At 41.5% G+C, this 13,668-nt stretch overlaps 1 protein-coding gene across 2 annotated transcripts in view; it reads left to right on the plus strand.

The window, feature by feature from the left end:
* The window catches only part of alpha-Man-IIb (alpha-Mannosidase class II b), a 176,558-nt gene that overhangs the window by 57,510 nt on the left and 105,380 nt on the right, over positions 1-13,668 (plus strand). The window contains exon 1 of one of the 2 annotated variants that reach the window (XM_043433122.1): positions 10,102-10,522. The exons of the other annotated variant lie outside the window; for it this stretch is intronic. The gene's annotated coding sequence lies outside the window, so the exon portion shown is untranslated. Of the gene's footprint in view, positions 1-10,101; positions 10,523-13,668 lie in introns of those variants that run through there. 2 annotated transcript variants of the gene reach the window in all.

Raw genomic sequence — 13,668 nt, forward strand, 5'->3', positions numbered from 1 at the left:
ATTCACAAGTTAACTGACCAAAAATCAGATTTTTGTACTTGAAGATTGTGAAATTCCAATGGTCTCTGAAAAATGATTGTCGATAGAGCTTCCGGCATCGGGTTTCTTATGACAGGGGACGAAGAGGGTTGTCGGTTGAGTGCTACGCGAATAATTGAAGTGACCATGATTTCGGTTTTCAATTGTAGGCGAGCATGTTACAGGGGTATTTCGATGGGGACGAATTTGTTTATTGAAAACTATTTTTTTCCCTAATGTCAAATATTTTGCGTTCATTGAACTTTAAGGTGGCTGCTACACGGACATTTGATGACGAATAGCGCTGAAAGTTGGGACTGAGATTTCGTAAGCTGAGCGAGGTCGCGTATTACACTTGAGTGATGTTCGAGCGAAAAGTTTATTTGCTCGCCATTCGGCAGCGAAAAAGCTTCAGCCGTGGAAACGTGACAGGTCAGCTTTGGTTTATTCGTTGATTTATACGTCCGGATTCACTTTGAATCCATACATAATGAAAGGCGATGTACTCCGTTGTTCTATTCGGAATTTCAACATGGAATTTCCGACTGACGTTTTGTAAAAAAAAATGCAGAATATAATCGCGTTTCCCTGCGATCAGCTGATTTTTTGCTGAAGAGGAACTGTGACGAACTAAAAAGCAGAAAGCAGAATGAGGAAAATCGCAGTGAATTTTTGTGAGTAAACTTTTCCCTCGCTTCTGATAAATTTAGTCGAACGAGTGGATCGTTTTTTCTGTGTGTGTGTGTGTGCTTTTTTAATCATTATTTTATCAATCTTTTCCAAGCGTCCAGCCTTCGATGTATGAAATCGCAGTTTTTTGGACAATTTTTGAGTTCCAGGCAGTAACAGATTCGAGTCGGAAAGACTGAGAGTCACGAGCGAAAATGCTTGAGGTACGTAGAGGGGACAAAACGTGGCGAGTTCAGGACCCCTAATAGGCGATCACGAAGATGATTAATCAGTTGCCATGGAAATCCGTGAATCGTATTTGTGGGTGTTGCGCCAGTGTGAGTGGGTCGCATGAAATTCTATCTCACACTGGAAGCACGTGAAAACGAGCCTCGGCTTGAAAAATATGGCTCCACATTTCTGACCGAAAGGAATTCGTTATACTTCACTTAATTGCTCCGGCCAATTATTCAACGGTTATCAATCAAATTTAAACCATATTATTCATACGTAGTTCATTTATCAAATCTCCTGACGAATAATATTTTATTCGTTCCCGTGTCATATTTTGAAATATTTTCAAAGTTTTTTCCTTATTTATGACACGCTCTCGCTTTGCGATGCAAGACAATATAAGACAGGAATGAATGTCTCGAAGACGGAAAGTGTCAAAATAGAGGTTCGTGTTTTATGCAATGTACATGAAACATGCACATCGGGAAGACTGGGACAAAAAGGGATACCCAAGAAATTATCCTGCTTTTTAGAAGTTGGAAAAGCTTCATCTAGTGCTTACTGTCCAACACCGAAAAACGGACTGCGATTTTTTGCAATTGGAAAAAGAAATAAAATTTTCTCGGAGTCCGATGAGGTACCCGTGAAAAATTGCTAAAATTTTTTTTTTCGATTGCAATCTTAATCCAATGAATCTTGAATACTCCACTTAGAAATGAGTCGAATAAAAAATTAGTATCGCGTCAAAAGTTCTCGTTTTTTCAAAATTTCTCCTTTTTTCCCTTTCGAGGCTTTTTTTTGAGAATTTTCCAAAAGTATTCCTCTTTTCTTTTCTGGAAAAATGTGCCAAATTAAAAGAGTGAAAAAATAATAATTTCTGTAGATTTTAAGGTACCCCGTTTCGCCTCGGTCTCCCCTGTATAACTTTTAACGTATGGATATATTTATTTGGCAAGGATGCCAAAAGTTTATGCTCCAACTTTGCTCACAGCGGGCAGTCTCCTCTCGCTTCACGTCTCCTTTGCTTTTTTTCCATGGACATGTAAAATTTCCTGTCATTCTTCGAATCTATTATATTATGTAAGAAGCAAACTTGCTTGTCACGCTTCCAGTTATCGATTACCAGTTTTGCAGTGTTTTTTTTTCGATATTTTAATTTTTTAATCCGATATTCAGCGTAGCTTGCGTAATCACGAAGCAGAGAGTTTTTAATGGTCTCGGTACAAGGTTGTTTCGACAATGAATAAAAATCGTGCTCGCTTTGAAAATTTATCTGGAAAATCATAATGTACACGGAATAGTCGTCGACCCTTCTTCATTATATTTTCTTCGTTAATTCTTCCGGTACTATTATTATGAGATTTTTTAATAACCTTCGAGATTACACGAAAAAATAAAGCGGATTTGTGCAATACCTTGATTCCATTCGTGTAGCAATCTAACCGAATAATTCGTGAGAATCGGATTAAAATCGGATGAAAACAAGGGAAAATCGGTCGGCTGAAATACAGTTTTGAAACCTTTTCTGTTGTTCGACAACGGCGGCGCATCGAGACTGCGATGTTCTCACACCCATCCTCTCGACAAGTTTTCCTGCTCATCGGACTACTTTTTGCGAGACTATCCTCGTATGGCTTTCTTCCACAGAGACACCATATAAGAGCTTTAATAACGAGAATATACAGGTCTCGCGAGAGAATTCTCTATCGGCCAAACGCGCGAGCAGCCAACGAAGAAACTTTACACCTTCACCACACGCGCCCGTGTGCGGATACTTTTGTGAATTACGGTTTTACGAATAAATTTCACACCCTTGGATCTCAACCAATGTACATTATTTTATTTATCGTTAGAAAATGAGACGCAGAAAAGTGCTGAATATTCCAGGAGTGTGTAGCAACGTCTTTACTTGAAATTCAGGTGATTCCAAAAAACCTGATATATTCGTTTACATAATTATCCGATGAAAACAATTAATTATCGTTATTTATAGAAAATTTATTCTTTCGTAATCATTAATCGAAACAGAAAAAATCCGCTGCCGTAACCGGCGCTCGATGAATAATTATTTACCAAATTGTCACCGTTCACGAGCTGTTCCTTGCCAATTTGGTTTCAAACAACAAAATCAATCCGCGGGCACAGCCGTTAGAAAATTCACGGTTTTCAAAACCAATCCGCGGCCATCACCAGTCATTAAAACGTGCATTCAATCAGACTTAAATTGTATTACGAGATCATTTAACGAATTGAGAAGAGTAGAACAATAAAAATTGAGATAAGTCTTTTGATTAAATATCAATTTGTTTGGAAATAAAAATTGATATTTCCGGGATCATGAATCGATACATCATCACGATCACGATACAATTACCTTGATACTTATCATTTCTTATCTGATTATAATAAGTCAGTCGATGAAAGTTAGTCGATGATTATACATCCAATCCCAAGCAAATCGATGTGTTGACTTCATTTTTTTTCTTCGTTCCATGTTCACGACAACGCGGAAACGGACGAAAGAAAAAGACTCGAGTGCGAGCGATTTCGCCAAATTCGCGTATGTTTCAAATAATTATTTGTTTTTTATTTAATACAACGAATTGGACAATTTTATTTTAAACCAGGAGGCTTCGGAGATTTTTCATTCTAACAAAACCATTGAAATTGAAAAAAAAAAGGAAAATGATAAAGCACTTGGATTTATCCATTATTTCCCTGTTTCGATACACCTCAGGACGTCAGTATTTTTTCATATCAAATAATCCTGCATATTTCAACTCTATTCATCCATAATTTCGTTCGTAAATTCCCTTTTAAATGTCCCTCGCTATTCATCAGCGTACACGCGAGGAAAACTGCACTGAAATCAAACTCCATCTCCATCAAACATGCTGGGAAATCAAAGTGCTTCGCATTGATCCTCCCACTTCGATCATCAATTGTTTTATCCAATTAAGGGTGCATTGATGGATTGGAGTAAACGAGTAGATATTTAAAAAACGAAAATTATATGAAAAAGGAAAAACTTTGAATGATTCAGTTGTTCGTGGATGGGCATTCACTGTTCAATTGTTCGCCAGCAGCACTGGCAAAATGATACGTGGAGGTTCAGTAAGGTATCCTCACGTTTCCACGTTGATTATTCCGAATATCAAACAACGTGAGTAAATATATAACGTGATTAAATATGTAGCAGTCTGCAACAAAAGCCCTGGTTTGAAATTTTATTATCTTTGAGAAATGTTTGCTCAGTGATGAGTTAACAGAGAACCTCGGTCGTCCTTATTGAGCTATTTTTTTGAAGGCAAACAGGAACTCGATTACTTTTTTAGGAAAAAAGGGTTCGATTGTAGACCATTTTCTTCATTGTTTAATAACCAAACAAATGAGGCACGATGACGTTGCTTTAGGTGGACATGATGGAAAGACAAACTAAAAACTGCAAACTGAAAAGAATGCTCACGAGAGGTTCTGTCCCAATAAATCTGAGTTTGTTCTTTGAAAAAATGTTCTTTCTCTGGAGAATAGAATAGAACAGAGAGCCATCTTGGATGCTCGATAGAAAATTCAAGAGTGATCTATACGATTGCGCAGCCACCAAATTATTAAACTCCTGCCCAAGTGCCAACGATCTCCCGCGAAGAATCTAATATTTAACAATAAATTGGGTTGAGAAAAAGATGGAGAAACTGGCTGAAAAATCATTCCAGGGAAAAATGCATGGTTTGGTTATTCTGTGCATGGACCATAAGAAAGGGCATAAGTCGTTGCAAATCTAAAATGCAATACTATGTTTGCTTTTTATGAAAATTTTATGTCATGCACAACGTAAGATCGTGTAAAACTGCGCGCTTTATACAAATTTTATTTACTCTTACGTAAATCTTCTTTCTTTTCTTACAATATGTGCTGAGAACATTCGTCACTGATACAAAGAAATTCGTTCGATAAAGTACGGTCAAGGGCCACTTTTTTGCGGTAAATGACAGTTTACGGTCCCCCGATAACGATAAGCACAGTTCCGGGGCCTCTTACGGGGCCAAATTTTAAATTATTTCATTTACAATTTTGAGTTTTTAACACGGTATTCCAATGGGAAAACTCGCAATAATATTAATTGTGCAAAAATTGTACGGTGTTCGAGCTTCGGAAAAGCTCATATCGTGAAGAAAATTCATCACAGATTTCGTCTCTTTTAAAAAAAATATTACTTTACGGGGCTTTTAAGAAAGAAAACATGAAAAAACTTTAATGTTTGACGCGTCGAAAGCGGATGTCAGTCATTACGCTGGACTGCTGGTAACAGCTGATGGAACTTCGGACAACGTCGGGAGTCGCGGGAATTTCATCAAATTTATTTTTGAGGCTGACTCGCGTGCTTTCATTCGTCTAGTAGCTTCGCTTTTTTTAACGAATCGATCATTCCTTTTTCTCGATGCCATTATACCGATATAAACTCAAGGTGCCTAACGACCTGAAAAGTCATGAAAAACCTTAAAAAAGTCATGAAAAGTCATGAATAATGATCATGAAACCTTATTTATACGAGGTCTCTACAGTTTTCATTGTCATTTTTGGGTTTCCATTTATTTTTTTCTCCTTAAGCGAGATTTTACTCGTTTAACAGTTAATTTTAAATCTCTTTGTTCTCGAACTGCGCTATATTTTCTCAAAATTGTATTTTTTTTTTCAATGTTTCAAGCTTTGCGAAAATGTTATAACATTCGTTTATTTTTTGAATAGAAATATTTTTAATTCTGAAAATTAGCCACATTAAATAATTGACACGCATATTTTTCTACCAGAAAGTGATCTAATGTCATGAAAAATTTCATATTCCTTGCCTTAGAAACCCTCAAAAGTCATGAAATTCGAATCTTCGTGAAAATTAGACACCCTGAAACTTTCTTTCGCACAATAAAAATGTTCCCTAGGTTATGTGTATTGCAAGTGTCACCGGTACCGACTCGATCATTAACTAGTCAACTTGAAGGTAAATTGGATCTTTTATGATATTTTTAAAGCATTCTATTACATTATTGTGACAAAAATATTCGCAATGTAAGTGTTCATTTATTTTATTAATAATTTAGACTTTAAATTAATCAACATAAAGTAGTTGCAAACTCGACTAGTCATAGAATGGCCGAATTACTTTAAATTCGCTGAGTGAACAATGCACACAGTGGGTCGTGTTGTTCTCTTGTTCGTTTCGTTCTCTGGAACTGCGTATAACGTTTAGGATCGAGGTAAAAAATATAAATGCTACAGAAGATGGTATAAAATTGAAAAAAAAAGGAAGAAAGAGAGAAAAAATCAACGTGGAAACAGAAGAAATAAAAATGATGCGTCGGAAAAGGTAATGACGTCACGGGTGCGTGGGATGTTGGTAATTGGAGCTCTGATGGATGCGTGCAGACATGAGATAAATTACGATCTACTGGTAAATGCTTCGTGTGTACTGCACGGGTGTTTTACACAGTGCAGGAAAATATGATTAGCCTTGACGTATCAGCAACCGTCCAATGTCCTGTTACTATTTTGTGCGAAAGTGCAGAGCAGCACGTTCGTTGTGCCATCGCGTTCAATTCGACTTACCCGTCCGTATCGATCATTTTGTTACGTTTTTTTCGCGATTCGTATACAGTTTTTATGTCCCCCGTGGTTCGATGAAGAAACGATCCATTGAAGTTCCAAAAGCTTTTGTGAAATTCGCCTGAACGATGTGGTCGGATCCGGAAGGAAAAGTGGTGGAAAAAAGTATGACGTTAAGGGTCAGCGCACTGAAATCGATTACTGACGAATGCTTCTTCACTCTCTCTCTCTCTCTCTCTCTCTCACTCTCGAAGATGGAAGTTCGCACAAGGGAGCAAAGTTTCAAGCTTTTGACCCTGAATCCCATTAACAGGGGACAGCTCTCGAGAGGAACTTTCAAGAGGTTAGTCATCGTAGGTCCGACTCGTGAGTGATCGACGTATGCACAGACCAAGTGTCGAGACGAAATGCGGAAGGTAGAGAGAGAGAGGGCGTAAGAGAAGATTCAAATGGGAAGGGAGCTCAAGTGGCAAAGCAGGCACAGACTGCGCTGGCAATCACGGTAAACGAAGACAACAAGGACTTCCTGTTCGTGCATATTCTCCTCACCGTCTTGTTTCTCCAGTCATTACTTCGCTCCGCGCATTCGGGTTCAAAGAACGAACATGACGTTCCGTCCAATTACTAAGAAAAATTAGTCCCCAAGGCAATTCCGTAAGTCTCGTATGTACAAGCCGTGAAATCATGGTTGCGAGTCCGTTTTCGCGTCGCCTTGTTACGGGATTCGTAGTGGTATCGCGGGGTTCAAATCCTCGGACCTGAGGATAGTTTTTCTTTGACCGGAAGCATCGCTGTTTCATCAAGTTTTTCCCAAGGACTTATTTTATCACGGCGACTAGAATTTCCAATATCAGCATTCCCCATCCAAAGTTCTTATTTTTTTCTAACGCTCTTTCTCGCGGAGTGTGTGTCGCCGCCTCGACGACGAGCTCCCGCCAGGACTCGATTACACAGCTCGCTCTGCTCTGTGTGCATGTTCTCGAGTTCTCTACTCCCGCGAGCTCGCGCGAAGGCCTGAAAGTGGAAGCAGCCTCGCTCTCGCTTGTACTTTGTAGTTACTTCCTTCCCCATGTATTTCTCATTAACATACTTTTCCGAGGGCTCGAGTTAGCAAACGAAACATCGAGAAAGTAGAAAAAAAAAACGCAGAAAAAATATCGCTTTCCAACGGTGCCCAAATAAACCAGAGATCAAAGTGCAGTGTAAACAGAGAAGCGAAAATTGTAATCGGAAAACGCTGAATTGATGATTGCGAGTGTTTCCTCAGGTATATGCTGCGCAAATACCACCCGCGTAATATAAAAACCCGTGACTTTTACCGATTTGGAGTTTACCTCTCGAAAAACCGAATAAATCCGAATGAATTTCTTCTCTTTTCGAATCTCCCGTTGAATTCGGAATAAAGTAACTTTCGAAAGTACGCGCAATTACGCCTTAAAGCAAATCCCAGCCTGTGAAGTTAGCGAAAAATTCAGTTTTTTAATCGAAGACAACCATTTTTTCGCTTCCTCGTTATCATGAAATTTCGTTTCATCCTCGAAATGATTTTTCCCACGGGAAGATAAGTTTGCTCATCAAACAAAATCCTAATCTAGCGAACTCAAATTATTTTCCGTTGACAACCAACCGTTTAATTTACCATTCCGCAATGAAATAGAACTGAATCCGCCACGCGTTCGTCCAACTCGAAAAGATCGAGCATTCGTCAGGGAATAAAATTCAATTTGAAAGTGCACTGCGTAGACAATCTTTTCAAATGAACTCACTTGTCATCTTTATCCGTTCGATGGTGCTTTTATTTATAATGGCAAAATCAATGCACCTTGTGGGATTCTCGGGAACAGGCGGGGGCACTCACACAAGTAAAAATTGCAGTAAAATTGATACACCGACGTCGAAGATTACGACGGAGGGCGGAAGAGAAATGAGCTATAATTCAATAGCGCTGGCGAAGAGTTCTCGAGTCACGCTTTTCCATGGTCTCTCTCTCTCTCTCTCTCTCTCTCTCTCTCTCTATAAATATAAATACGAATACATCGTGGCCGAAGTGCAAATACACCCATCGACACGCCTGGCATGAGGCAATCATCGATTTTTTGGCACCCTCCCTCTATTTTCTACTAGCGTAAGGGAAAACACACAGGACGAAAGAGGAGGAGCCTTTTTCTCTCTTTTCTCTTACATTCTTTGTACAAATACACGAAACCGCATGGTTTCTCAACCATGAAAACAATCGATGTATATTTTCGTAAATATCGAAACGAATGTTCGTAGCCTTCTTGCAAGCTGACTTAGTACTCATTCTGGTGAAGCTTCACTGGAAATGCAACTTCATATACTCAGGCATGCTCATTCGTTTTTCTCATTCGAAGTGTTCTATTCTGTAAATATAAATAGACGTTGCCAGAATTTTTTATTGAATCATTTCGACTGTTGCAAAGCCTCGAACTTCCGAAGGTTTCGAAAATGTTTCGAATTTTCTGCTAAAAAAATCGATAAAAAAAACTCCACTCTGTTTCGTTTTGCAACAGGACACGAGTCTGAGAAACGTTTCCAAGGGTACGCAGAGCAGAGTCGCCGTTAGAGTGAAAAGATTGCACAGGCATATTCGTTCTCTCATTCGATCATTAGTTTTCGGTATGATTATAAAAAAGGGAGGGAGGACGCTCGTCGAATGAGTAACGAGGAGGCATAAGCTCGTGAAATTTGGATCCGTAGCTTCCCAGCGATAGATAAATCATCGAATCTCGAAGTTGAGTGGGTTATAAAACTCTGTTTTCTTCTCGAGCGTACGCGACACTGCAGATGCGTCAATCAGCCCGTGTCCTGTAAAAACTAGACTGCCCAAGAATGCCGAGGTGCTCGTATAAATAGGCGTGTGCGTGCGTTGGAGAAGCGTCCACGTTCGAGGCTATTCCGGCTCTCCTTTTGGCACTCTCGCATCGATAAAAGAGCGGGCGCGCAGTGCCGGGGCGAGCTCGCGCCTCTTTTATTCAGCCGTACATCTTGAGGATGTTCGGAGTATGCTTTCTGGCCACTGGCGGAGTGGAAGAAGCTATACAGGGCCAGACACACAGGCTGGAAAGCCCCGACGGCACTCCCAATGCTTCACCCTCAACGGTCGGGGCAGACGGAGGGGTCGGAGGGGCGAATCGTAGTGGCGGCCGCGTGTGCGCGTCGCCACTTTCTAACCAACCCCTCTGCCGCTCGCTCTCTTTCTCTCTCTCCCGGTTGCTGCTGTCTTTGTCGTTTTTCCCGAGCATACGAACGAGAAGAATCGAATCCTAGTGTTCGCGTTCCGTGCATGTGAAGATACACGGAGCCCACCCTGGCTCTCTCTCTCGTCGCGCCTCTCCCTCGCTCTGTCCTCGTGCTTCTCTGCCCTTTTCGCTCGCTCCGCGTTCCTGCCTCTGTCCTGCTCTGGCCCGCTCTCTGTGTGAAGATTATCGGCACATGCGCCTCTCGCGCCCACAACGCTGTGGCGATGTACAGAGAGACGCGGGCGCGGGGTTGCTCGGCTCACAGGGGTAAAAGCGGATAGCCGCGACGGCAGCGTGTCAAAACCATTCCACTCGACTCGCCAGTCCTCGCTAGTACGGCGTGGCTCCACCTTGTCTCCGACGTTTCCTCCTCCGCGAGAGGTTAAAACCGCAGATTCTTCGTCGCCGCCGTACCTTCGTTGCGTTTCGGGCTTCGAGCTTAACCACGTTAATTATGCACCCGGTGCACAACCCTCGTATTTTTCATTCCAGTGTCACCCCGAGATAGTGCTCTGCTGTCGGTCCACCGCCCGACGCCGTTACCCTTCCGCGATATTCCTTTTTCTTCCATTTTTTCTCACGTTCTTTCACACCGGCGAGCTTCCGCCACGTTGTTCGTCGCCGATGCTACAGTTCTCGTCACCATGCCGTAGTGACTGATCCACAAGTTTTTTCCTCGTGTTACAAGTGCTTTATTTATCAAGTGGCCAATTCAGATGTACTGGCGCGGATTATCCGAAATCGTAAGTTTCACGCTTTTAAAAATATCTTCCAATGCTTACGTTGGCCTGAATTTCATCAGCGGCTTCACTTCCGTACGCCAACTGAAACGAGGGTGCTCCGTGTGTCGAAAAGACCTTCGAATGTGTGACCATTTTTTCCCGGCTTTTTACACTCCCCCCGCTTATTCCAGTGCGCGATTGTTTCTATGTCTTTGGGACGGGCTCCGCGTCGATTCGGATTAACGAGGGAATATTTGGTGCTTTCGAATATCATTGCAACTGCTGCTCGAAATCGCACAGGTGCTTCATAAAAAAAGGGATATCGTAATGTGATACCGCACAACGAGGCACGTGAATAAACAAATTTCTATACATTCGTTTAATTTGCCCCGATCTGTACGAGCGTGATTCCCTTCCGAAATAATTTTACGAGCCGTTGCCCGTATCATCTCGTAACATCGCTCAAGCATTGTCTACACGTGCTCGCTCATCCACGGCTTTAAATACTCGATCACCAGCCTCCGGACTGCGACGATGGTGATTCGCGAGGATGAGTGGAAAAGTGCTTTTCACCCAGGATCGTTTCGAATTATTTTCCATTTAGTGGACTATAGAATTTTTCAAGGGTTTGAGATCGTCGTTTTTTTCGTCGATCAACGTCGTCGGTTTTTTCAAAAATTTTCGGGCCTTCGTGCACGCGAATTCGGTTCCGTTCTCGGTGGAACTTCCATCGAATGACTTCAGGGATGATTCTGTGTCCGTGGGAAAATATCACGAAGTTTTTTGGAAATTCATCGCACTCGTGCACCGATCGAACTTTTTTGATGAAAGGATACCGAATTTTTCGGGCACTCTCAACATAATTAGAAGCAATAAAGATCAAGTCTATGAAAGCTTTCATTAAACGTTCAAGAAAATAAATTAGCTCGATAGTTTGATAGCTATTATAAAAGTTTTTCAAATATTCCGTGTTTTGACTCCCCTCCCGATGTTAGCTCCGGCTTATTCGCATCAGTTACGGAAGTGTCGAAAGTTTCATCTCCTATCTTTTAGCGAGCCTCTGGCTGAGTCGATCCCCCTCATCGGGTAATCCGGAATCACGTCGATACTTAACATTATTCGATTCGCTGAAAATACGTTATTGGAGAAACTCACTCTCGTTGTTTCCATCCCTCGTTGTAATTTCATGCTCGACAGCGAATATTATTTTTTATGGGGCAGTTGCGTTCCCCATTGACTCTCGTGTTTCGTTGTATTTGTAAGAGTTCCAATTTCGCGTGCATGGATGAGCGATTTCGAGCTCGATTGCATGCAAGGGTACGAGACAAAAACAAGCAAACCGTGCGCGCTTCCGTACGGTTTTTTACTTTTTCTCCCGACGAGCAATGAGCGCGTAAAGCCGTTTAGAGAAGCGGGACTAAGCCACGGTTCCGAGGCACGCTTTCAGAGCACGTGCTGCACTCTTCTTTCACTTGTTCTTCCCTCGTACTCCGTAACGACCTGCATCTCTATGTGCGAATGTTTCATGCTCTCCTCGACCTTCCATCGCCCGCGACGCGAGTTCGCGTCTCGATTCTAAGCGCGTAATTCACTCGTTCCTGCTTCCTCACTCTGCTCAACTGCATTTCCTTAATTCGGTAGTTTCGAAGCACTCCGAATAGCTTGTAGAGGAGTCTCGAACTCGTATTTGCCCGTTTTTATCACAGAGAATGTGAATTTTTTCACTTTCGCTTATCGCAATTCGCAACGCGCAAATTTCTATCGGGCGGAACGCTAAATAAGTGGTAAATTGTAGGAAAATGCTCGAATTATTTCGGGCGGCTGTCAATTTTCTCAGTGAGGAAAGATCTACTCATTTGCCAGCGAAAACGGACACGGCGAAGAGTCAATTGCTTCGAAACTTTGAAGCACCGAGGCGAATTGTTGTAATAGCATAATAAATGCACGCTCCACAAAATCAACTTTGGGTTATACCCTTTTAAAGTTTTATTGCTATCGCTATGCCGGATGAAGGTGGCAATTATTTTTTTATCGATGGGTGGTGTGCATAACCTGCCATATTTTTCTTTCCGTTAGGGACCTTCAGCACACGTATCGATTGGGAGCGTTGCGTAGCCTATTAAATCAGCGACAACAGAGTAGGAGGGATCGATTTGTCATAAATATGTTATCGAACGTTGAAAAATTCACGGGCGAGGACAGCTCGTAGGTTTAACGTATCAATTTAATAATCGTATTGGAATTCCCGTGCATTGGAGCGTTATGCAAAAATCGCTTTTCGTGAGGGGAATGAAAAAAGGGAAAAACTGAAGCAATTTAATCTACATCGTTCGCAGCGAAAAGCCGAACTATTTTTTAACAATGTCGGACATCAATAAACTTCTGTAACGTGCTCTACGAATGTTTCTGAATTTTCCATTTTTTTTCTTTCCTTCGTTTTTCACCCTCCCTCGGTACGAAACCCTCGAAATGTCTCTTCTAGAAACTCTTAACGACCCTCGGAGCAAAAAAACTCTTCTCGCCGTTGTCCAGCTCGGAGGGTGGGAGAGCGAGAGCGAGAGAAAAATTGAATGGTCGCCAGAAGTACCCTTCACATAATAGTCCCATTTGACGTGCAAAGTTGACGATGGCCTTCCCACAAAATTATTACTTCACCATCTCCAATGAGACAACTTTATCGAGGCTTTTCCCTCGTTTTTTCACCCCACACGCCATCGTAAACCACGATTGATTATAAAATTTTAATTAAATTTTACTATACGTGCTGTTTCGAATCAATGATAATTGGGAATAATTGCCAAATGTCGAATGAAGCCAATCAGCGAAACTGGACGATCGATGATGTTGCGATACACATTCGCTGAGGGGGTGCCAGAGAATAATTCAATTCACTGTGCCATCACTCTCGTGCTGCATTCCTCTTTTTTTCTACGCGAATACAGGCCATTCGATTCGAGGCGTAATGACAAACGCATGATGAAAAAAGAATGTTGAAAAAGCCTTATTTAATTTAATAAAAAGCCCTCGATATCATCATTGCCCTGATCAATCGAGTATTCCGAGCATTTTGTCGCGACCATTCTGTCAAAAATTGGAAAATCAAGTGATCGAACATCCCAGTCCCAAAAGGCTATTGAATACTTCGTAATGAGAGTCCCTACGAAAAA

This window comes from Venturia canescens, chromosome 1 (genome assembly GCF_019457755.1).
Source record: "Venturia canescens isolate UGA chromosome 1, ASM1945775v1, whole genome shotgun sequence".
Taxonomy (NCBI): Eukaryota; Metazoa; Arthropoda; class Insecta; order Hymenoptera; family Ichneumonidae; genus Venturia; species Venturia canescens.